Source organism: Schistocerca cancellata, chromosome 10 (assembly GCF_023864275.1).
Source record: "Schistocerca cancellata isolate TAMUIC-IGC-003103 chromosome 10, iqSchCanc2.1, whole genome shotgun sequence".
Lineage (NCBI taxonomy): Eukaryota > Metazoa > Arthropoda > Insecta > Orthoptera > Acrididae > Schistocerca > Schistocerca cancellata.
The window spans coordinates 161,412,070-161,437,576 of NC_064635.1; the positions used below are offsets into that span (position 1 = coordinate 161,412,070).

The 25,507-nt window shown below is 45.0% G+C and overlaps 1 protein-coding gene across 1 annotated transcript in view; it reads right to left on the reverse strand.

Moving 5' to 3' along the window:
* LOC126106214 (mucin-5AC-like) overlaps nucleotides 1-25,507 on the reverse strand; it is a 100,135-nt gene that overhangs the window by 48,201 nt on the left and 26,427 nt on the right. The window lies entirely within an intron of this gene.

Genomic DNA, 25,507 nt, shown 5'->3' on the forward strand with positions numbered 1-25,507 from the left:
TGGATTTTAATTCCAACTCCGAATTTTTCTTTTGTTTTCATTACTGCTTGCACAATATACAGATTGAATAACATCGGGGATAGGCTACAACCCTGTCTCACTCCCTTCCCAACCACTGCTTCCCTTTCGTGCTCCTCGTCTCTTATAACTGCCATCTGGTTTCTGTACAAATTGTAAATAGCCTTTCGCTCCCTGTATTTTACCCCTTCTACATTCAGAATTTGAAAGAGAGTATTCCAGTCAACATTGTCAAAAGCTTTCTCTAAGTCTACAAATGCTAGAAACGTAGGTTTGCTTTTCCTTAATTTATTTTCTAAGACAAGTCGTAGGGTCAGTACTGCCTCACGTGTTCCAACATTTCTACGGAATCCAAATTGATCTTCCCCGAGGTCGGCTTCTACCAGTTTTTCCATTCGTCTGTAAATAATTCGTGTTAGTATTTTGCAGCTCTGACTTATTAAACTGATAGTTCGGTAATTTTCACATCTGTCAACACCTGCTTTCTTTGGGATTGGAATTATTATACTCTTCTTGAGGGCTGAGGGTATTTCGCCTGTCTCATTCATCTTGCTCACTAGATGGTATAGTTTTGTTGCGCCTGGCTCTCCCAATGCTGTCGTAGTTCTAATGGTATGTTGTCTACTCCCGGGGTCTTGTTTCGACTTATGTTGCTTGAAATCTTGTAACATTTTTGCAATGTGGAAACAGTACCTAACAATTTAGATGTCCTGGACAATTTTAACATAAAGGGATTTGTCTTTAAAATGGGAATTACGCTGCAGATCAGTCAGTTTGACATGCACATGCACAACATCGCTTTCAACTGAAATGGCAAACAATCTCGAAAATAGGTGTAAGTTTGGTATAGTCCTAAAAACGTTTGGAAAAGTATCCTTCTAATTCCTTCAAGGCCACAATGAATTCTTCAACCTGGCTTTTTTCAACGCCAGTAAAGTTAGGGAACCGTAATGTGTTTGCCAGAACGCCCCTTATAGAAAGTGATTTTCTTTTTGAATTCATCCTCGACAAATCGGAAACAATATATGTCTGACCTTCCAGTGTCTTACTGAGGGCAGTATGCAGTCAAGTCTGCTCAAATTGTGAGGACTGTAATCGATTTCAGATGTTCTGATTTTTGTTCCTGCTCTGTTTTTTCCTTCGTAAATGGAACATAATGGGGTTTTAAAGCGAAAAAATGATCCAGGCATGCGTCTTGTCTTAATAAACGTACTTTGCAGTAATATATACTGACACAAAATTGCAGCACCAAAAAATAATTAATGTCAGTTAATGAAATTTCTGGAATGCCTTTGTAACATATTTAAGTAATTAACATTACAAGATCACAGGTTAATGTAAGTTCGACATAAGCCATTGGAAATGTGAAATGTTGGTACATTAATAACCGGTATAACAGCCAGAACGTTGAATGCAGGCGGTCAGACGCGCGTGAATTGCGCTATGTTGATGCCGGACGTCAGTTTGTGGGATGGAGTTCCATTCCTACTGCCGGCCGCTGTGACCAACCGGTTCTAGGCGCTTCAGTCCCGAACATCGCTGCTGCTACTGTCGCAGGCTCGAATCCTGCTTCGGGCATGGATGTGTGTGATGTCCTTAGGTTAGTTAGATTTAACTAGTTCTAAGTCTAGGGAACTGATGACCTCAGACGTTACGTCGCGTAGTGCTTAGAGCCATTTGAACCATCTATTCCTGTTGCACTTGGTCTGTCAATACAGGGTTGGGTAAGCTACCTGTGTATGACGCTAGATAATGTCCCATATGTGCTCTATTGGAGACATATCTGGTGATCGACCAGGCCAACTCAACATGTCGACTCTCTATATAGCACGTTGGGTTACAACAGCGGTATGCTGGCGAGCGTTATGCTGTTCAGGAATGGTCTCAGCACAACAGGTCGAATCACCAGACTGTCAGACAGTTTTAGGGTGTGCGGGATAACCGCGAGACTGCTCCCGCTGTCATACGAAACCACACTCCAGACTGTAGCTTCAGATGTAGGTCCAGTGTGTCTAGCACACAGACAGGGTGGATGCATACCCTCCTTCTAACCACCACATAGCCAACACTGGCACTGAGGCAGAACCGGCATTAAAAGGTAAACAAAACAGACCTTCAGTAAAACTGAAGTGATATCAGGTGTTCCCCAGGGAAGCGTCCTGGGACCTCTGCTGTTCCTGATCTATATAAATGACCTGGGTGACAATCTGAGCAGTTCTCTTAGGTTGTTCGCAGATGATGCTGTAATTTACCGTATAGAAAGGTCATCCGAAGACCAGTATCAGTTGCAAAGCGATTTAGAAAAGATTTCTGTATGGTGTGGCAGGTGGCAGTTGACGCTAAATAACGAAAAGTATGAGGTGATCCACATGAGTTCCAAAAGAAATCCGTTGGAATTCGATTACTCGATAAATAGTACAATTCTGAAGGCTGTCAATTCAACTAAGTACCTGGGTGTAAAAATTACGAACAACTTCAGTTGGAAAGACCACATAGATAATATTGTGGGGAAGGCGAGCCAAAGGTTGCGTTTCATTGGCAGGACACTTAGAAGATGCAACAAGTCCACTAAAGAGACAGCTTAACTACACTCGTTCGTCCTCTGTTAGAATATTGCTGCGCGGTGTGGGATCCTTACCAGGTGGACATCGAAAGGGTGCAAAAATGAGCAGCTCGTTTTGTATTATCACGTAATAGGGGAGAGTGTGTGGCAGATATGATACGCGAATTGGGATGGAAGTCATTACAGCAAAGACGTTTTTCGTCGCGGGGAGATCTATTTACGAAATTTCAGTCACCAACTTTCTCTTCTGAATGCGAAAATATTTTGTTGAGCCCAACCTACATAGGTAGGAATGATCATCAAAATAAAATAAGAGAAATCAGAGCTCGAACAGAAAGGTTTAGGTGTTCGTTTTTCCCGCGCGCTGTTCGGGAGTGGAATGGTAGAGAGATAGTACAGGGTGTTTCAAAAATGACCGGTATATTTGAAACGGCAATAAAAACTAAACGAGCAGCGATAGAAATACACCGTTTGTTGCAATATGCTTGGGACAACAGTACATTTTCAGGCGGACAAACTTTCGAAATTACAGTAGTTACAATTTTCAACAACAGATGGCGCTGCAAGTGATGTGAAAGATATAGAAGACAACGCAGTCTGTGGGTGCGCCATTCTGTACGTCGTCTTTCTGCTGTAAGTGTGTGCTGTTCACAACGTGCAAGTGTGCTGTAGACAACATGGTTTATTCCTTAGAACAGAGGATTTTTCTGGTGTTGGAATTCCACCGCCTAGAACACAGTGTTGTTGCAACAAGACGACGTTTTCAACGGAGGTTTAATGTAACCAAAGGACCGAAAAGCGATACAATAAAGGATCTATTTGAAAAATTTCAACGGACTGGGAACGTGACAGATGAACATGCTGGAAAGGTAGGGCGACCGCGTACGGCAACCACAGAGGGCAACGCGCAGGTAGTGCAGCAGGTGATCCAACAGCGGCCTCGGGTTTCCGTTCGCCGTGTTGCAGCTGCGGTCCAAATGACGCCAACGTCCACGTACCGTCTCATGCGCCAGAGTTTACACCTCTATCCATACAAAATTCAAACGCGGCAACCCCTCAGCGCCGCTACCATTGCTGCACGAGAGACATTCGCTAACGATATAGTGCACAGGATTGATGACGGCGATATGCATGTGGGCAGCATTTGGTTTACTGACGAAGCTTATTTTTACCTGGACGGCTTCGTCAATAAACAGAACTGGCGCATATGGGGAACCGAAAAGCCCCATGTTGCAGTCCCATCGTCCCTGCATCCTCAAAAAGTACTGGTCTGGGCCGCCATTTCTTCCAAAGGAATCACTGGCCCATTTTTCAGATCCGAAACGATTACTGCATCAATTCTTCGTGAATTTGTGGCGGTACAAACTGCCTTAGACGACACTGCGAACACCTCGTGGTTTATGCAAGATGGTGCCCAGCCACATCGCACGGCCGACGTCTTTAATTTCCTGAATGAATATTTCGATGATCGTGTGATTGCTTTGGGCTATCCGAAACATACAGGAGGGGGCGTGGATTGGCCTCCGTATTCGCCAGACGTGAACCCCTGTGATTTCTTTCTGTGGGGACACTTGAAAGACCAGGTGTACCGCCAGAATCCAGAAACAATTGAACAGCTGAAGCAGTACATCTCATCTGCATGTGAAGCCATTCCGCCAGACACGTTGTCAAAGGTTTCGGGTAATTTCATTCAGAGACTACGCCATATTATTGCTACGCATGGTGTATATGTGGAAAATATCGTACTATAGAGTTTCCCAGACCGCAGCGCCATCTGTTGTTGAAAATTGTAACTACTGTAATTTCGAAAGTTTGTCCGCCTGAAAATGTACTGTTGTCCCAAGCATATTGCAACAAACGGTGTATTTCTATCGCTGCTCGTTTAGTTTTTATCGCCGTTTCAAATATACCGGTCATTTTTGAAACACCCTGTATGATTGTGGTTGGGCGAACCCCCTGCCAAGCACTTAAATGTGAATTGCAGAGTAGTCATGTAGATGTAGATGTAGACCTCCACCCTGCACTCCAATGAGCTCTCAGTCACCGCCACTAAAGTCGCAAATGGCGGTGGATTGGAGTCAGAAAAATGAACGCTACAGTGCGTTTGGCTCGGAGCTTTCCTTGTAATGACCGATTTGTAAGAGTTGTTTCTGTCGCTGTGGTGCCAACTGCTGCTCATATTGCTACTGGAGATGCAATACGATGCACCAGAGCCATATGTCGGACGCGATGGACTTCCCTCTCAGTAGTGCCACGTGGAGGGCCGCGGTGGCCGAGCGGTTCTAGGCGCTCAGTCAGGAACCGCGCGACTGCTACTGTCGCAGGTTCGAATTCTGCATCGGGCATGGACGTGTGTGATGTCCTTAGGGTAGTTAGGTTTAAGTAATTCAAGTGTATGGGACTGATGACGTGAGATGGTAAGTCCCATAGTGCTCAGAGCCATTTGAAGTGCCACGTAGCCGGCCAGAGCCCGGTCTTCTTGCGACCGTACGATCTCAGTGGCTACATTCCTGCGAAGTGTGTCTGCACCATCGCTGAAGGAACATCCGGCTTCTCACACCCCTTTGAGACGACCTCGTTCAAACTCAGCGAGTTCTTAGTAATGGTGTCTTTGTTGCTTTAAAAGCGTTCGTACCTAGCATCAGCTCACCACGTCCAATTTCAAAGGTAAATAACGCTCATGACCGTTTTATTTTATTTATTCGTATGGCTAGGGCCCCCCGTCGGGAAGACCGATCGCCGGGTGCCGGTCTTTCAATTTGACGTGACTTGGGCGACCTGCAGTCGATGAGGATGATAGGATGATGATGAGGACAGCACAGCACAGTCCGCAGCTCGTGGTCGTGCGGTAGCGTTCTCGCTTCCCACGCCCGGGTTCCCGGGTTCGATTCCCGGCGGGGTCAGGGATTTTCTCTGCCTCGTGATGACTGGGTGTTGTGTGATGTCCTTCGGTTAGTTAGGTTTAAGTAGTTCTAAGTTCTAGGGGACTGATGACCATAGACGTTAAGTCCCATAGTGCTCAGAGCCATTTTTTTTTTTAGGACAGCACAACACCTAGTCCGTGGGCGGAGAAACTTCCCATACCCAGCCGGGAATCGAACCCGGGCCCAGAGGATTGACAGTCCGTCACGCTCACCATTCAGCTACCGGGGGCGGACGCTCATGAACGTTACAACGTGTATTTCATTGTGACGCTACTGGCGCCACTCGTATGCGACTGTCGCGAAATATACGTAGACTTCATCTTTCATGTGTACTAGCACGACTACCATATTCGTTTATGTCGCACATCTCCTTGTCTCTGTTGATCCGTTAAGGCCAGGGGACATCGGCTGGTACGTACTTTCCAATTCAATAATCTCTGCCAACAGCCGTACACTTTAACCCTTTCAGACCTGAATTTTTATATTTCAAAATATTCATAGCCGGCCGTGGTGGCCAAGCGGTTAAAGGCGCTACAATCTGGAACCGCGCGGCCGCTACGGTCGCAGGTTCGAATCCTGCCTGGGGCATGGGTGTGTGTGATGTCCTTAGGTTAGTTATGTTTAAGTAGTTCTAAGTTCTAGGGGACTGATGACCTTAGAAGTTAAGTCCCATAGTGCTCAGAGCCATTTGAACCATTTTTTGAAATATTCATAGTTGTAATAAATAAACTGATCAATAATTACTATGCAAAATAATAACAATAATAATAATAATATTCAATTCTGCAGTGGAATATAACCAACCAACCACTTACGTGTATTCTGGTGGTCGCAAGCTGCTGCGTACAGTCACTTTATGCTATATTTATAGTTATGCCCAACCGCCAGTAGCATTTGTGAATGGTAAGAAGACTGGACATGCACATATGTGTACATGGGGTTTACAGTGAAGAAAAATATTTCTGTTGCATCTAATACTCAGCAAACATTAAGGAACACAACTGTAGCCGGAGGGTCTGAAAGGGTTAAAAAACAATGAATGCCTTTTCTGCGCTATAGCAATGGAAATACTATCGAAGACAGTGCTGCCAAAGCAGTGTTACTAAACACATCCTTCCGAGATACCTTCACAAAAGAAGACAAAGTAAATATTCCAGAATTCTAGCCGGCCGAAGTGGCTGTGCGGTTCTAGCCGCTACAGTCTGGAACCGCGAGACCGCTACGGTCGCAGGTTCGAATCCTGCCTCGGGCATGGATGTGTGTGATGTCCTTAGATTAGTTAGGTTTAACTAGTTCTAAGTTCTAGGGGACTAATGACCTCCATGAGTAACGTAGAGGTAAATATCCTCGGAGTAGTGAAGCCACTTAAATCACTTAATAAAAGCGTCTTCTCTTCCAAACTGTATACCAATTAGGTTCGTTTCGGAATATGCTGATGCATTAGCTCCATACTTAACAATCATATACAGCCATTCGCTCGACGAAAGATCCATACCCAAAGACTGGAAAGTTGCACAGGTCACACCAATATTCAAGAAAGATAGCAGGGGTAATCCAATAAATTACAGGCCCATATCGTTAACGTCGATATGCGACAGGATTTTGGAACATATATTGTGTTCGAACATTATGAATTACCTCGAAGAAAACTGTCTATTGACACACAGTCAACATGGGTTTAGAAAACATCGTTGCTGTGAAACATAACTAGCTCTCTATTCACGTGAAGTGTTGAGTGCTATTGATAAGGGATTTCAGATCGATTCCGTATTTCTGGATTTCCGGAAGGCTCTTGACACTGTACCACACAAGCGGCTCGTAGTGAAATTGCGTGCTTACTGAATATCGTCTCAGTTATGTGACTAGATTTGTGATTTCCTGCCAGATAGGTCACTGTTCTTAGTAACTGACGGAAAGTCCTCGAGTAAAACAGAACTGATTTCTGGCGTTCCCTAAGGTACTGTTATAGGCCCTTTGCTGTTCCTTATCTATGTAAACGATTTGGGAGACAATCTGAGCAGCCGTCTTAGGTTGTTTGCAGATGACGCTGTCGTTTATAGACTAATAAAGTCATCAGAAGATCAAAACAAACTGCAAAACGATTTAGAAAAGATATCTGAACGGTGCGAAAAGTGGCAGTTGACCCTAAATAACGAAAAGTGTGAGGTCATCCACATGAGTGCTTAAAGGAATTCGCTAAACTTCGGTTACACGATAAATCAGTCTAATCTAAAAAGCCGTAAATTCAACTAAATACCTAGGTATTACAATTACGAACAACTTAAATTGGAAGGAACACATAGAAAATGTTGTGGGGAAGGCTAACCACAGACTGCGTTTTATTGGCAGGACACTTAGAAAATGTAAGAGCCCTGCTAAGGAGACTGCCTACGCTACGCTTGTCCGTCACAGATCCACTAAGGAGGCCCTCTGCACTACAGTTGTCTGTCCTCTTTTAGAATACTGCTGCGCGGTGTGGATCCTTACCAGACAGGACTGACGGAGTACATCGAAAAAGTTCAAAGAAAGACAGCACGTTTTGTATTATCGCGAAATACGGGAGAGAGTGTCACTGAAATGGTACAGTATTTGGGCTGGACATCATTAAAAGAAAGGCGTTTTTCGTTGCGACGGAATCTTCTCACGAAATTCCAATCACCAACTTTCTCCTCGAATGTGAAAATATTTTGTTGACACCGACCTACATATGGAGGAACGATCACCACGATAAAATAAGGGAAATCAGAGCTCGTACGGAAAGATATAGGTGTTCATTATTTCCGCGCGCTGTTCGAGATTGGAATAATAGAGAATTGTGAAGGTGGTTCGATCAACCCTCTGCAAGGCGCTTAAATGTAATTTGCAGAGTATCCATGTAGATGTAGGTTTTATTTTATAAATAAAATATTGTAAAGTGTACGGCTGTTGGTAAAGTTTACTGTTGTAGTGATTTTTTCAGTCAGTGTGTAAAGTCGCTAGACTCTTCTTTTCGTTTCTTCAGAAGCTGTTGAAACTGACAGTGGAATAGTGCATGCGACTTCAGAAATTCTACTATTGATACCAACAATTTCTTCACGTGCTGCAGATTTAGCACAAGGTGCTTCTTAATGTACAGAACAATGTACCCTGTCGGTCGATTATTGTAGTTTTTTTCTCTTTCATTGTCAACTAAATCTTTAATTCTTTCTGTGTCGTATTTTAATGGCGTTTCATAGCAAATTTGTAATAGCCATCCATCACACGATTGCATAACAGATAATGAGAATTCTCGTCGCTCTCCTCTGTCACTTACATTCATTTTTAAAGACTTGTAACGGCACATGACTAGATCATCACTTTTTGTGCAAACAGCGACTGGAGCTGTGAATGTCCTTGATGCTACGAACAAACAGGGAAAGGTTGACAGTGCTGGCGCCACGATTCTGCGAAATGAAGAGAGCTGTGCGAACTAAAAAATGCCACACCACAACACTAAATGGAAAGTCGCGCTGTTTCGGGTACTTCCGAGAAGGTCCGAGCATTGCCGAAATAGACCGAGCTAAGGCCAGCGCGTTCAGCTTGCGTGCTGTTTGGCACGCCATGTTAGTGCTGGCTGTAGAGCAAAACAGTTCGACAACCACTGCTCTACAAGTGTTTAGACAAAAATGTTAACATCGTTCCGTGACAAAGAAGATAAAATATAATAATTACATCTGTAGTCCGCAAGCCTAGTGGTGTGTGGCGGAGAGTGTGTACGACAGTCACTTCCCTGTTTCCCTGTTCTAGTCTCGAATGATCTGCATGATGAACAATTGCTAATGAACCACCACATGTGCTCGAATCTCTATAATTTTATCTTTGTGCTATTTTCGGGAAATAAACGCAGCAGAGAGTAAAATGTTGGTCGAGTCTTCTAGCAACGTACGCACTCTGAATTTTAACAGTAAACTATGCCATGATGGACTACCCGTTTCTTTCAGTGTCGACCACTGGAGGTGCCTGAGACTCTGCGTAATGCTTTCGCGGTTACTAAAGTAACCTGTAACGAAATGCGCTGATCCTCTTTGGATTTCTCTATTTCGTCTATCAGTCCTATCTCGTACAGATCCCAGACTCACGAGCAGTATTTAAATGTTGTCGGACAAGGATTCTGGTAACTACTTCCTTGCTGGATGAACTACATTTCTTGAATATTCTTACAATGAATTTCAGTCCGACATCTGCCTTACCTACCTGCGGTTAGTTTTATGTGGTCGTTTCCACTTTAAATGGCTCCTGAAACGTATTCCTAGATTTTAATTGATGTGACTGCCTCCAGTGATCGTTATAAAATCGTGTAATGATTCAATAATGCGTCTTTAGCCTTTTTATGCATGATAAATTTGTATTTTGAGGGCCAAGTGTCTATCCCTGCATCAGTGGTAGAAAATGGTTCAAATGGCTCTGAGCACTATGGGACTTAACAGCTATGGTCATCAATCCCCTAGAACTTAGAACTACTTAAACCTAACTAACCTAAGGACAGCACACAACACCCAGCCATCACGAGGCAGAGAAAATCCCTGACCCCGCCGGGAATCGAACCCGGGAACCCGGGCGTGGGAAGCGAGAACGCTACCGCACGACCACGAGATGCGGGCTCAGTGGTAGATCCTTTGCAGGTCTTCCTGCATTTTGCTACAAAAAATGGTTCAAATGGCTCTGTGCACTATGGGATCGGAGGTCATCAGTCCCCTAGAACTTAGAACTACTTAAACCTAACTAACCTAACGACATCACACACATCCATTCCCGAGGCAGGATTCGAACCTGCGACCGTAGCATTTCCTTACAATGTTCTAGCATTACGATTTCTCTGTATAGAACTCCATCATCCGCGAAGAGCCTCATGAAACTCTCAACATTATCCACGAGGTCATTTGCATACTGTGAAAAGTAATGATCCTGCAACACTTCCTTATGGTGCACCCGTAGTTACTTTTATATCTGAAGGTTACTCTCCGTTAAGAGTAACGTGCTTTGTGTTCAGAGTGAAATTTTCGCTCTGCAGTGGAGGGTGCACTGATATGAAACTCCCTCGGAGACTAAAATTGTATGCCAGACCGGGCCTCGAACTCGGGACCTTTCCTTTCGAATCTCGGTCCGGCATATAGTTTTAATCTGCCAGGAAGTGTCATATAAGCGCACACCCCACTGCAGAGTGAAAATTTCATTCTGAAAAAAATCCCCCACGCTGTGATTAAGCCATGTCTCCGCAATATTCTTTCTTCCAGGAGTGCAAGTTTTGCAGGAGAGCTTTGTGAAGTTTGGGACGAGACGATGCACAGCCGGAAGTAAGGTTGTGAGGACGGGTCTTGAGTCGTGCTTGGGTAGCTCAGTCGGTAGAGCACTTGCCCGCGAAAGGCAAAGGTCCCGAGTTCGAGTCTCGATCCGGCAAACATTTCCTATCTGCCAGGGAGTTTCATGCTGTGTTTTGTTTTCTAGCAAGATCTAATTACAAACCTGGTCTGGTATTCTGTATGCTCATATCTTATTCATTAGGTAAAAGTACGAAACTGTGTCGAACGCCTTTTACACTGAAGAGCCAAAGAAACTGTTACACCTGCCTAATATCGTTTAGGGCCCGTGCGAGTTCGCAGACGTGCCGCAACACGACGTGGCATGGACTCGACTAAAGTCTGCAGTAATGCTGGAGAGAATTTACACCATGAATCCCGCAGAGCCGTCGATAAATCCGTAAGAGTACGAGGGGTGGAAATCTCTTCTCAACAGCACGTTGCAAGGCGTCCCAGAAATGCTCAATAATGTTCATGTCTCGGGAGTTGGTGGCCAGTGAAGTGTGTTCCTGGAGCCACTCTGTAGCAATTCTGGACGTGTGGGTTGTCGCATTGTCCTGTTGGAACTGACCACATCCTTCGGAATGCACAATGGACATGAATGGATGCAGGCGAGCAGACAGGATGCTTGCATACGTGTCACCTGTTAGCGTCGCGTCTAGACGTATCAGGGATCCCGTATCACTCCAACTGCACATGTCCCACACCATTACGGAGCTTCCACCAGCTTCAACAGTTCTCTGCTGACATGCAGGGTCCATGGGTGCATGAGGTTTTGTCCATACCGGTACACGTTCATCTGCTCGATACAATTTGAAACGAGACTCGTCCGACCAAGCAGTCCAACGTCGCTGTTGACTGGCCCAGGCGAGACGTAAAGCTTTGTGTCGTGCAGTCATCAAGGGTACACGAGTAGGCCTTCGGCTCCAAAAGCCCATATCATTATTGCTTCGTTGAATGGCTCTTCTTGATGGCCCAGCACTAAAATCTGCGGCAATTTGCTGAAGGGATGCACGTCTGTCGCATTTAACGATTCTCTTCAGTCGTCGTTGGTCCCTTTTCGTGCAGCATCTTTTTCCGGCCGCAGCGATGTTGGAGATCTGATTTTTTATCGGATTCCTGATAATAACGGGACATTCGTGAAATGGTCGTACAAGAAAATCCCCACTTCATCGCTACCTCGGAGATGCTGTGTCCCATCGCTCGTCCGCGGCTACAACATCACTGTCAGACCCTGTTAAATCTTGTTGATCTGCTATTGTGGCAGCAGTAACCGATCTAAGAGCTGCGCCAGACACGTGTCTTATATAGGCATTGCCGACCGCAGCGCCGTATTCTGCCTGTTTATATGCACCAATGACCATTAAAATCGCTACCGACGCGAAATTTAACCAACAGGAAGAAGATGCGGTGATATGCAAATGATTATCTTTTCAGAGCATTCACACAAGGTTGGAGCCGGTGGCGACACCTACAACGTGCTGACGTGAGGAAAGTTTCTAACCGATTTCTCATACACAAACAGCAATTGACCGGCGTTGCCTGGTGAAACGTTGTTGTGATGACTCGTGTAAGGAGGAGAAATGCGTACCATCACGTTTCCGACTTTGATAAAGGTCAGATTGTAGCCTATCGCGATTGCGGTTTATCGTATCGCGACATGTCTGCTCGCGTTGGTCGAGATCCAATGAGTGTTAGCAGAATATGGAATTGGTGCGTTCAGGAGGGTAATTCGGAACGCCGTGCTGGATCCAACGGCCTCGTATCACTAGCAGTCGAAATGACAGGCATCTTATGCGCATGGCTGTAACGGATCGTGCAGCCACGTCTCGATCCCCGAGCCAACAGATGAGGACGTTTGCAAGACAGCAACCACCTACAAGAACAGTTCGACGACGTTTGCAGCAGCATGGAGCGTCAGCTCGGAGACCACGGCTGCGGTTACCTTTGACGCTGCATCACAGACAGGAGCGCCTGCGATGGTTTACTCAACGACGTACCTCGGTGCAGGAATGGCGAAACGTCATTTTTTCGGATGAATCCAGGTTCTGTTTACAGCATCATGATGGTCGCACCCGTGTTTGGCGACATCGCGGTGAACGCACATTGGAAGCGTGTATGCGTCATCACCATACTGGCGTATCACCCGGCGTGATGGTATGGGGTGCCATTGGTTACAGGTCTCGGTCACCTCTTGTTGGCATTGACGGCACTTTGAACAGTGGACGTTACATTTCAGATGTGTTACGACCCGTGGAACTACCCTTCACTCGATCCCTGAGAAACCCTACTTTTCAGCAGGATAATGCACGACCGTATGTACAGATCCTATACGGGCCTTTCTGGATACAAAATATGTTCGACTGCTGCCCTGGCCAGAACATTCTACAGATCTCTCACCAATTGAAACCGGCTGGTCAATGGTGGCCAAACAACTGGCTCGTCACAATACGGCAGTCACTACTCTTGATGAACTGTGGTATCGTGTTGAAGCTACATGGATAGCTGTACCCGTACACGCCCTCCAAGCTTTGTTTTACTCAATGCCCAGGCGTATCAAGGCCGTTCTGGGTACTGATTTCTCAGGATCTATGCACCCAAATTGCGTGAAAATGTAATCACATGTCAGTTCTAGTATAATATATTTGTCCAATGAATACTCGTTTATCATCTGCATGTCTCCTTGGTGTAGCAATTTTAGTGGCAGGTAGTGTATATGTGTATTTGAATACGGATGCTTGTACCAGTTTATTTGGCGCTTCGGTGTACTTCGTATAGTTATAGTTGCTTAACCCAGTAATTTAGTCTCATCTTGTGTCTTAATGTAAAGCTGTATTTCTTTACGTCATAATTGTATTGTTTGGTCACGCTCTAGAAGCATGTCACCAAAGTTTACTGCGTCTTGATAATTTTTTGTTGTATTAACTACTGTTGTGATTTATTTACAAAGCGTGGCATATACTTTACCTAAGCTTAATAATTTTTACTTTATATTTTTATCGAAATAATTATTCTCACTTTAGTCTCATATAGAAGATTAACAGCTGTCACCTTTTTCGGCCAATCGAGAAACCCTTCGGTGGATCTTGTTTACAAATTCACAGTCAGAGATATTTATATACTATCTGATGATGAGCTAAAATACGGAAACCGATTAGTCAAATAATAAGTACTGCAAAATACTGCACAGGTATTTCGCGTGTTTTTCATTCATAATGTAGGTATAAAACATTTGACCAGCATCCGACGGAAGAGTCAGTTAACGCAAAGAGCAATCACTTCCGAGCACAGATATGCTCTTCAGCGTGGTGGAAACTGTAAATTTTGTCCTGTTATCCGGCGTGTGCGGCAGGTGGTGTATAATTAACTGCTAGCATCGAACACAATGCGAGGCGTTGTGAAGCGCTGGCGGCCGTCGTTGAAGGGATGCCAGCAACTGTGCGTTGGCCGCCATACAGCGATCCGCTGTCCGAGCAATCGTCGCGCGTACAAAAAACTGGCGACGCTGTGAAATGTTGTTTCGGAAAACACATTTTTGGACTGTGAGGTGAAAGAGACAGATTTTTGAAGCTTTCCCGGCAAATGAAAAGCTATGCCAGTAAAAGTGTCCTTACTGTTTGACCACGCCGTCTTATTGCCACGTAGACCAATGTAAATAAGCTAACCGGAGAGACACTGGTCGCTTTAGAGCGATGCAGAGGCTGTAAATAAAAGAAAGATTCAAGACTGGAATTAAAACTCATGGTGAAAGGATATCAGTGATTAGATTCGTTGATGACATTGCCATCTTCAGTGAAAGTGAAGAAGGCTTGCTTACAGGATCTGCTGTATGGTATGGACAGTATAATGAGTATAGAATGTGGATTGAGAGTAAGTAGAAGAAAGAGGAAAGTAATGAGAAGTAGCAGAAATAAGAACAGCGATAAAAAATCAGGATTCGTGATCACGAAGTAGACAAAGTTGAGGAAGTTTGCCTCGAAGAAACAGATTAGCACTGGCAAAAAGGCATTCCTGGTCAAGAGAAATCTACTAGTATCAAACATATGGCTTAATCTGAGGAAGAAATATCTGGGAATGGACGTCTGGAACACAGCATTGTATGGTAGCGAAACATGGTCTGTGAGAAAACAGCAACAGAAAAGAATCGAAGCTTGTGGGGTGTGGTGCTACAGAAGAATGTTGAAAATCAAGTGGACTGATGTAAGAAATGAGAAGACCCGGCAGGGTAGCCGAGAGTGCTAACGCTCTGCTTCCTGGACTTGGGTAGGCGCGCCGGCCCCGGATCGAATCCGCCTGGCGGATTAACGACGAGGGCCGATGTGCCGGCCAGCCTGGATGTCGTTTTTAGGCGGTTTTTCACATCCCGCTAGGTGAATGCCGGGCTGGTCCTCATGTTCCGCCTCAGTTACACGGCTCGCAAACATCTGAACACTTTCGCACTATTCCATGGATTACACTCGACGCAGGCAGTTGGGGTACCTACACTAATTCCGTCCTGGGGGAGGAGGGGGGGGGGTGGCGGTAGGAAGGGCATCTGGCCACCCTTTAAACATTAACATACCACATCCGATTAACGATGGCTGACCCTGCGTAACTGCGGGACAAGGCTCAAGCGATAGATAGAAGGATAGAATGTAAGGAATGAGAAGGTTCACACGAGAATTAGTGAGGAAAAGAATATACAGAAAACACTGACAAGTAGAAGGGACAGGATGGTTGGATATTTCTTAAGAGATCGAGGTACTAGACGGAGCTACAGAGGGTAAAAACTGTAGAGGGAGACAGAGATTGGAATACATACAGCAAATAATTCAGGACGTAGGTTGCAAGTGCTACTCTGAGATGATTAGGTTGGCACAGGAGAGGAATTTGTGGCGGCAGCACCAAACCAATCAGAAGACACTGGTGAAAAAAAAAAAAAAGAGAGAGAGAGAGAGAGAGAAAGTGAGAAAAGATCGTGACCCTCCACGTAAGTCGTACCACTCGGCAGTCGGACTACGGCAGGTTGAAAAAAGTGAGTTAGAGAGGGTGAGATATGTGTGTGTGTGATAAACCCCTTCTCTCGAAAATTTCTCTCCTTCCTCTGTGTTACCACAGATGACGTGTCAATGATCTCATTTGTATTGAGATTGCAATACACACGCTAGGTGCCTACCTGCTTCCACCGCCCTGAGGTGAATGCATAAGTTCTAATTAATGTTCACCATCCTGCACACTTCTATAGTTGTTGCCCCCTGCGCAGAAAACAGCCCGTAGTTCGAGAATCTGTTATCTTCAGATTGTAATATCCTCTTAGAAGCAGAGGTCCCATCCGTGCGATCTATTTTTTGAAACTATCTATACAGTAATGTAGGTTAAGATGCCATGTATTACACACTATAGTCATTCATCCTGGTGGGCCCACATTTACGAATAATAGACGAAAAAAATTCTAAATTTTGTGTGACACTCAATAGCGTTAAAAAGTCAAATTGGTTGCGTGTTGTAACGGATAAGATAACAGCTTTGCGTGCAAAAGGTTTTTTTTTTGAATCCTTATCGGAATGACTTTGATCAACATTTTTACTCAGTTAATTACTTTAAATGTAATTTTTGAATTCCACTTCTTCCTCACATGATTCTAATCATATCAACTACTTCATTTGCTCTCATTTTTCTTCCCATCATTCTTTCTCCACTAGAAATCTTTATGTATGTGTTTTTAATTAATTTTGTGCATTAATTTCGATTTAATTACTATTGGTTTATCATCGTGTTTTTTCGACAACATTATTGCGTTCATTGTATCTATTTCACATGTTGCTTGAATTTAGTTTTACTTTTCAACCTTTTTTCATTTAAATTTTCATCTGTGCTACTTTTTCCATGGTGGAATAGGTATTTAGGTTATATTTGAAATGTTTGCATGACTATTACCGTGTAAAAAGAAATAGCACATCTGATAACAAAAACAAATTTTTCACGTCACTGAGAAATATAAATGCATTATTTCGTCTGTCGTTTTTTAACTGATAGATCGTAATTTTCACATAATTGAATATGACAACATATAAATATCATTAAATTTACTTTCACAAAAATTCTGATTGGAAAGAGGATGATATAAAGAAAAATGAAAGAAAAGAACAAGTTCATACGGCGATTAAAACGATGTGACAAAGGAAGAGAAATAAAAAATTACATTTAAACCCAGTTGAAGAATAAAAATGATGATCAAAGATTTTTTTTCCGTCAAATAGTCGCAAACGAGGATCTACCAGGGGGAATGGCTGCAGTGTGTGATACCTCGGATCTTAACATACATCAGCGTACAGATAGTTTCCGAAAAGTCGATCGTACTGCTGGGACGTCACCTTGTTAGCGTGGTTGTGATGTTGTACGAATAATAAAGTTTTAAATTTGTTTTTACGGTATGCCACTCGCTTTTTATTAGCAGAATACGAGAAACTACACAGTTATGTTCCACTCTATAAATCACAAATAATCTCCATTCTTCAGATGCTCATAAAAAATAAACTTAGCCATTCCCTGTTTTAAAAACGTTTTGCATCATGCTGTGTAGAAGGACACGGGGGACAGCCTACAATGACGAACACTGATTTGTCTACCACTCAGATGCAACGGCGACATATTTAAAGTGACACTACAGATTGGTCACACACAATAACGGCTATGTTTTGCTTCTTGCCTTACGTCACGCAAATACTCGTAGTTCCCAACTGGAGGTCCATCCGCCAAATCCGCAGACACACGGCTGCACTGAGCTCTTAGATAGTTAGTTCGTGCCTCGGGACAGTGTCTCGGCGAGTGCCTCACGACTCATCTCCAGTCACCGCCAACAACAGCCATACTGGCCACTGTACAAGTGATGTTAGTTATCGTTCACTGTGTGTAGGACTGTACTAGAGTTAACGACAGATCCGTACAAGTGAAAATTGGAACTGTTTTGCCACACACAAATTTTATAGCCCTATTAAGTATCGTGCAAACTTTTACTAATAAGTCACTGTAAACTCTTGCTAATCTATGTTGCCACCTCTTTTTGCAACAGCTCTTGCCTAACCTTATTTGTCCGTGTGACGAAACTGTATAGTTGCATAGTTGCACCGTCAGAACAGAAACTACTTTCAATGGAAGGGGTTCTCGTTGCATGTATGTGTTTGACACCGAGTGCATTTGGCAAACACAACATACACTCATGCTCATAAATTAAGGATAATGCTGATACCTGGTGAAACAACGCTCTGGTGGTCGGTTTGCGGGTTTAAACCACATCGGGATATGACCATGCGGTGTATTTGACATGCGGTAGTCAGACGGTGGCGCTGGCAGCAGAGGTGTGTTGGTGCATGTCAGAGTACGCTGCAGCGAGTAAGTGTGCAGACGTTTCAGACGTGCTAATGGTGACTGTGTGTTGAAAATGGCTCAGAGAATACATATTGATGACGTTACGAGGGGAGAATACTAGGGCGACTGGAGGCTGGTCAAACACAGCAGGTCGTAGCACGGGTCCTACGTGTGCCACAAAGTGTGATCTCACGATTATGGCAACGATTTCAGCAGACAGGAAACGTGTCCAGGCGCTACAGTACGGGACGTCCACAGTGTACAACACCACAAGAAGACCGATATCTCACCATCAGTGGCCGCATACTGCCACGGAGTACTGCAGGTAGCCTTGCTCGGGACCTTACCGCAGCCACTGGAACAGTTGTCTCCAGACACACAGTCTACAGACGACTGAACAAACATGGTTTATTCGCCCAGATACCTGCAAGGTGCTTCCCACTGACCACTGGTCACAGTAGAGCCCATAAAGCCTGGTGTCGAGAACACAGCACATGGTGATTGGAACAGTGGTCCCAGGTTATGTTCACGGACGAGTCCAGGTATAGTCTGAACAGTGGTTCTCGCCGGGTTTTCATCTGGCGTGAACCAGGAACCAGATACCAACCCATTAATGTCCTTGAAAGGGACCTGTATGGAGGTCGTGGTTTGATGATGTGGGGTGGGATTATGATTGGTGCACGTACACCTCTGCATGTCTTTCACAGAGGAACTGTAAGAGGTCAGGTGTATGAGGACGTCATTTTGCACCAGTATGTCCGCCTTTTCAGCGGTGCAGTGGGTCCCACCTTCCTCCTGATGGATGATAACGCACGGCCCCACCGAGCTGCCATCGTGGAGCAGTACGTTGAAACAGAAGATAACAGGCGAATGGAGTGGACTGCCTGTTGTCCAGACCTAAACCCCATCGATCACGTCTGGGATGCTCTCGGTCGAAGTATCGCTGCACGTCTTCAAACCCCTACGACACTTCAGGAGCTCCGGCAGGCACTGGTGCAAGAATGGGAGACTATACTCCAGCAGCTGCTCGACCACCTGATCCAGAGTATGCCAACCCGTTGAGCGGTCTGTGTACGTGTGCATGGTGATCATATCCCATATTGATGTGGGGGTACATGCGCGGAAACTGTTGTGTCGGCAGATTAGCCAACACAACGCACACTAATTGGGAGAGGAGGCCGAAATGCACGCGTCAACTCACGCAGGCTGGCGTTAGGTCTGAAACAGGATACGTAATGAATGCTATAAAGAAAAGTACGTAGCTGCTGGAATACTTATTTTTGTTTTTTTGTTTTTCTTTATTGTGATTTTGCACCTCATACAAGGTGGGCTGGCAGCGTAAAATTGGAATACTTCTTTAATCCATCATTTGTATACAGCGTTCTTAATGATACAAGTGAGACTCTCTCTAGAAATGGTTAATGGCGCCTTGCTAGGTCGTAGCCATGGACTTAGCTGAAGGCTATTCTAAATATCTCTCGGCAAATGAGAGAAAGGCTTCGTCAGTGTAGTCGCTAGCAAAGTCGTCCGTACAACTGGGGCGAGTGGTAGTCAGTCTCTCAAGACCTGCCGTGTGGTGGCGCTCGGTCTGCGATCACTGACAGTGGCGACACGCGGGTCCGACATGTACTAATGGACCGCGGCCGATTTAAAGCTACCACCTAGCAAGTGTGGTGTCTGGCGGTGACACCACAGAAACAGTGGCGTTTTGTAGCACATTTGTTTCGGGACAGTTTTCTCAACTTATCATCAATACCGTGGACTTACAGATCTGCGTCATGTGTGTTCCCTAGGTGCGTATACTATTGACGCCAGTTTTGTGTAGTACCACGTTGTGTGGCACCACATTCTGCAATTATCCGTAATTTATGAGGATGAGTGTATAATCAATACTTCCTCCCATGTTCTGGCTGAACACGTTCGAGCCATTTTTAACACGAGTCGTTGATTGTCTTGCAAGTCTCTCCTTTCCCTACTCAAATGAGGAGAGTGATCTGTTTTAGAACTTGGCGCTGCGTCGGACTCTGTTCTCTTGAGCCAGAGCTCAGCAAATTAGTGTGGGAATGGTTCAAGGTGGTTTCCCATTGGAAACACCTGTTCTCTCGCAAACACGCACTGAATGTTTCTGCCAAAGTGAGATACTCGAAACCAGAATACAATCGTACACAGGCTGCTGTAATAAAATTATGTGTCTACAGTCGGCGTAACTAATAGAAAAAGGCGCTGACTGGCGCCATACTAAAAAGAAAAACCGAGTTGATTGGACATCTAGCAATGCGGGAGACCTGGCCAGTCTTTCATGCGACTCTGTCCATATTTACTGATTCAAGCAAGATTTTGTAAAGTATACATCCTCGGCACGCATTCAGTACTGCAATGTGATATATTGTACAGGGTGATAGTTCTGAACTATATGAAATGAAATCGTCATAACGTCTGAACGGTTTGCGTTAGGACGATCAAGCCGCACGGTTGGCCGCGGGGCATGATGGGAATTAGTACGCGCATTATGGATTGGTTTAGCGACGAAGCGCACTTTCATTTGGACGGGTTCGTCAGTAAGCAAAATTGGCGCATTGGGGGAATGGGAATCCGCATTTCGCGGTCGAGAAATCTTTTCACTATCAACAGGTGACTGTGTGGTGTGCAATTTCCAGTCACGGAATAATCGGCGCGATATTCTTTGATGGCACTACTGAACGGTTCGTGAAGGTTTTGGTAGTGATTTCATCCCTGTTATCCAAAGTGACCCTGATTTCGACAAGATGTTCTGCATCCAACACGGAGCTCGACCCCATCGAAGCAGGAGAGTGTTTGATGTCCTGGAGGAGCACTTTGGGGGCCGCATTCTGTCTCTGGGGTACCCAGAGGCCACTGGCATGGGCCTCGATTGGCCACCATATTCTCCAGATCTGAACACAAGCGACTCGATTTTGTGGGGCTGTATTAAAGACAAGGTGTACAGCAATAACCACAAAACCATCTTGATCTGAAAACAGCCATTCAAGAGGTCATCGCGCAATTTACGAAAGGAACCGCAGTTCTGGTTTAGAAGCGTAGTTCTAAATGTCGAGTTGTCACATGTGGCGAATTATTTTTCTTAAAATACTTCTGAATTGCTGTTGAACTGAAAGTACTGTAAACTGTGTCATGGTGCTATACATAATCACGTTAACGGAATATTGAACGAGAATCAATGCAAGGTTAATTAACGTGAAGTGCTGTATAGTTGGCGCTGTTACCTAAAGTAATTACTCTTTCACGTAAAACCAACGGAGACCCAAACAATTTTTAATAATTTTTAAGCGTATGCGAGTGTTAATTTTTATCTCGTAGAATATTCCAGGAAAGTTGCAGGAAACTATTTCTAATTAGTCTTTTGATGAGCAACAACTGAAACATCCATCATTTTCTATTTACTTGCGTCTACAGTTCTGTAAATTTCCCGAAACAGTGACGTGATCTGCCTGGACTGTGAAATCTACCTACGCTTCTTTGTTTAATTTACAACCAGTAAACCCTCGATTCCTTAGAGAGACGAATTCGTACGTATAAAACAGCTTCAAACTTCTGATTGCTTTACAAAGGAATTAATGTGTTAAATATTTTAGAAAAAAGTTCGAAATTATGTTTAAAGTTTGTTCGAAGTCGCCAATTTCTCTCGTTGTGAAATTGGATGAATATAGTCCGGATAATTTGCGCTCCGTTTTAAGCAAAATCTAATGTTTCGCGCATGTCAATGGTTATGACGTCATACCTCGCGAACTAGGTGTCGTACAAAGATGTAATTCTGTAGGTTATTCAACGATGGTAGAAACTGACTACAATATGTGTTGCGAATAGAGACAGTAGTAAAGCATAATAAATTAAACATCATGCCTGATGTTCAAGTTCTACTGAATGATTAGCGAAAGTGTGGTAGTCGATAATTTTTTTCTTTCATCAATTTGTTGGGGAGGGGGGGGGGGGGGGTTGTCAGCGAGAAGAAGTTTAGAAAATGTTGAAATTAAGTGTAAAGTTTGTTAGAAGTTCCTAAAGCTCTCATTCCCAAATCCTGTATGTACAAGGAGCAATAAATATGTAGTGTAACACATTTTTTCTCGGCCAGTTTTGGTTGAAAAAATGCGAAATTTCTTGTGGAACTTCATCGAGTATTCCCGCTTCACAGCGTTGAACTTCAGCTATCCGATCGTGCCAGCCATAGATGCTCATATTTCGTTTCTTGCCAAACTCCATCATGGCTGCTAGAAAATGTCACTAGAACACGAGCAGAAAATACTTTTCAATTCAGCTCCCTCATCAGCTTATTACATCATATGTTGACATAAAGTTCAAAACAGGAAATGAGTCAGCAATTCTTTGTCACATGCAGACCGATGGAAATTTGTTTGCCAAACTACAATATGGCGGACGATGCAAAGTACGTGTATTTGCAGACACGTTGCAGTTCTATACTCAGAGACCAGTTCTACACTCACAGGGTTATTTGGTAAGCGTGATAGCGTTACGGAGATATTTAACAAACTCAAGTGGCAGACTCTGCAAGAGAGGCGCTCTGCATCGCGGTGTAGCTTGCTGTCCAGGTTTCGAGAGGGTGCGTTTCTGGACGAGGTATCGAATATATTGCTTCCCCCTACTCATACCTCCCGAGGAGATCATGAGTGTATAGAGAGATTCGAGCGCGCACCGAGGCTTTCCGGCAGTCGTTCTTCCCGCGGACCATACGCGACTGGAACAGGAAAGGGAGGTAATGACAGTGGCACGTAAAGTGCCCTCCGCCACACACCGTTGGGTGGCTTGCGGAGTATAAATGTAGATGTAGATGTAGACTGATGAACTGTCCATGAGTCTGGTGATTCGACCTGTTGTGATGCCATTCGTAAACAGCATACCAAGCAATAAAAGCATTTTCACAAATACACCGAAGAGCCAAAGAAACGGGTACAGTTGTCTAATATCGTGTGGGGCCCCCGCGAACGCAAAGAAATGCCTCAATAGGACGTGTCATGGACTCGACTAATGTCTGAACTAGTGCAGGAGGGAACTGACACCATGAATCCTGCAGGGCTGTCCATAAATCCGTAAGAGTACGAGGGAGTGGAGATGTCTTCTGAACAGCACCTTGCAAGACATCCCAGACATGCTCAATAATCAGGTTACCCTCTATTCAGAGCTTCTTGCACGCAGTGACCGTTATTTTGATTTGTAAATAATACATTTCAGCCATCGGTCGTGCTTTGGAATTTTTTATTGGGCAGATCTAGATTTCAGCTAGAAACTAGCCATTCTCAATGCTAAGAATACAACAGGTACATAGTTAGATGATCTCATTAAAAAGTTGCAATCAATGGCTTAACTCATATGGTTTATATATTACATACCACTATCATTTTTGGTTAATGCGTGTAATGCCTGTTGGTCGGGCTTTGTCCACAGTTCATTGAATACTAATGTTTGCGGAAGGCGGGCTGCCTGGAGAACATATCTGTTGGCTGCTCAATAATGTTCATGTCTGGGGAGCTTTGTGGCCAGCGGAAGTGTTCAAACTCAGGAGTGTTCCTGGAGCTATGTAGCAAATCTCGACCCGTGGGGTGTCGTATTCTCCTGCTGGAATTGCGCGAGTCCGTCGGAATGCATAATGGACATGAACGGATGCATGTGATCAGACAGGATACTTGCGTATGCGTCACTTGTCAGAGTCGTATCTAGACGTATCAGGAATCCCACATTGCTCCAACTGCACACGCCCCACACCAAGGCAGAGTCTCCACCAGCTTCAGCAGTCACCATGCCCATACATTTCCATGCGCTCGATACGATTGGAAACGAGACTCGTCCGACCAGGCAACTTTTTTTCCAGTCATCAACAATCCATCGTCCGTGTTGGACGGACCCTGGCAAGGCGTAAAGCTTTGTGTCGTGCAGTCATTAAGGGTACACGAGTGGACGTTCGGCTGCGAAAGCTTGTTGATGGCCCGACATCGAAATCCGCAGCAATTTGTGGAAGGGTTGCACTTCTGTCTCCTTGAACGATTCTCTTCAGTTGTCGTTGGTCCCGTTATTGCAGGATCTTTTTCCGGCCGCAGCGGTGTCGGAGATTTGACGTTTTACCGGATATCTGATATTCACGGTACACTCATGAAATGGTCGTATGGGGAAATCCCTCTTCATCGCTACCCTGGAGATGCTGCGTGGAATCGCTAGTGCGACGACTATAACACCACGTTGAAACCAACTTCAATCTTGATAACCTGCCGTTGTAGCAGCAATAACCGATTTAACAACTGCGCTTTTCTTTTTTTTCCTTTATTGTCATTTTGAAACTTCATACAAGGTAGGCCGGCAGCGGCAAAACTACGCCGCCCTTCGGCCACAGATAATACACTCCTGGAAATTGAAATAAGAACACCGTGAATTCATTGTCCCAGGAAGGGGAAACTTTATTGACACATTCCTGGGGTCAGATACATCACATGATCACACTGACAGAACCACAGGCACATAGACACAGGCAACAGAGCATGCACAATGTCGGCACTAGTACAGTGTATATCCACCTTTCGCAGCAATGCAGGCTGCTATTCTCCCATGGAGACGATCGTAGAGATGCTGGATGTAGTCCTGTGGAACGGCTTGCCATGCCATTTCCACCTGGCGCCTCAGTTGGACCAGCGTTCGTGCTGGACGTGCAGACCGCGTGAGACGACGCTTCATCCAGTCCCAAACATGCTCAATGGGGGACAGATCCGGAGATCTTGCTGGCCAGGGTAGTTGACTTACACCTTCTAGAGCACGTTGGGTGGCACGGGATACATGCGGACGTGCATTGTCCTGTTGGAACAGCAAGTTCCCTTGCCGGTCTAGGAATGGTAGAACGATGGGTTCGATGACGGTTTGGATGTACCGTGCGCTATTCAGTGTCCCCTCGACGATCACCAGTGGTGTACGGCCAGTGTAGGAGATCGCTCCCCACACCATGATGCCGGGTGTTGGCCCTGTGTGCCTCGGTCGTATGCAGTCCTGATTGTGGCGCTCACCTGCACGGCGCCAAACACTCATACGACCATCATTGGCACCAAGGCAGAAGCGACTCTCATCGCCGAAGACGACACGTCTCCATTCGTCCCTCCATTCACGCCTGTCGCGACACCACTGGAGGCGGGCTGCACGATGTTGGGGCGTGAGCGGAAGACGGCCTAACGGTGTGCGGGACCGTAGCCCAGCTTCATGGAGACGGTTGCGAATGGTCCTCGCCGATACCCCAGGAGCAACAGTGTCCCTAATTTGCTGGGAAGTGGCGGTGCGGTCCCCTACGGCACTGCGTAGGATCCTACGGTCTT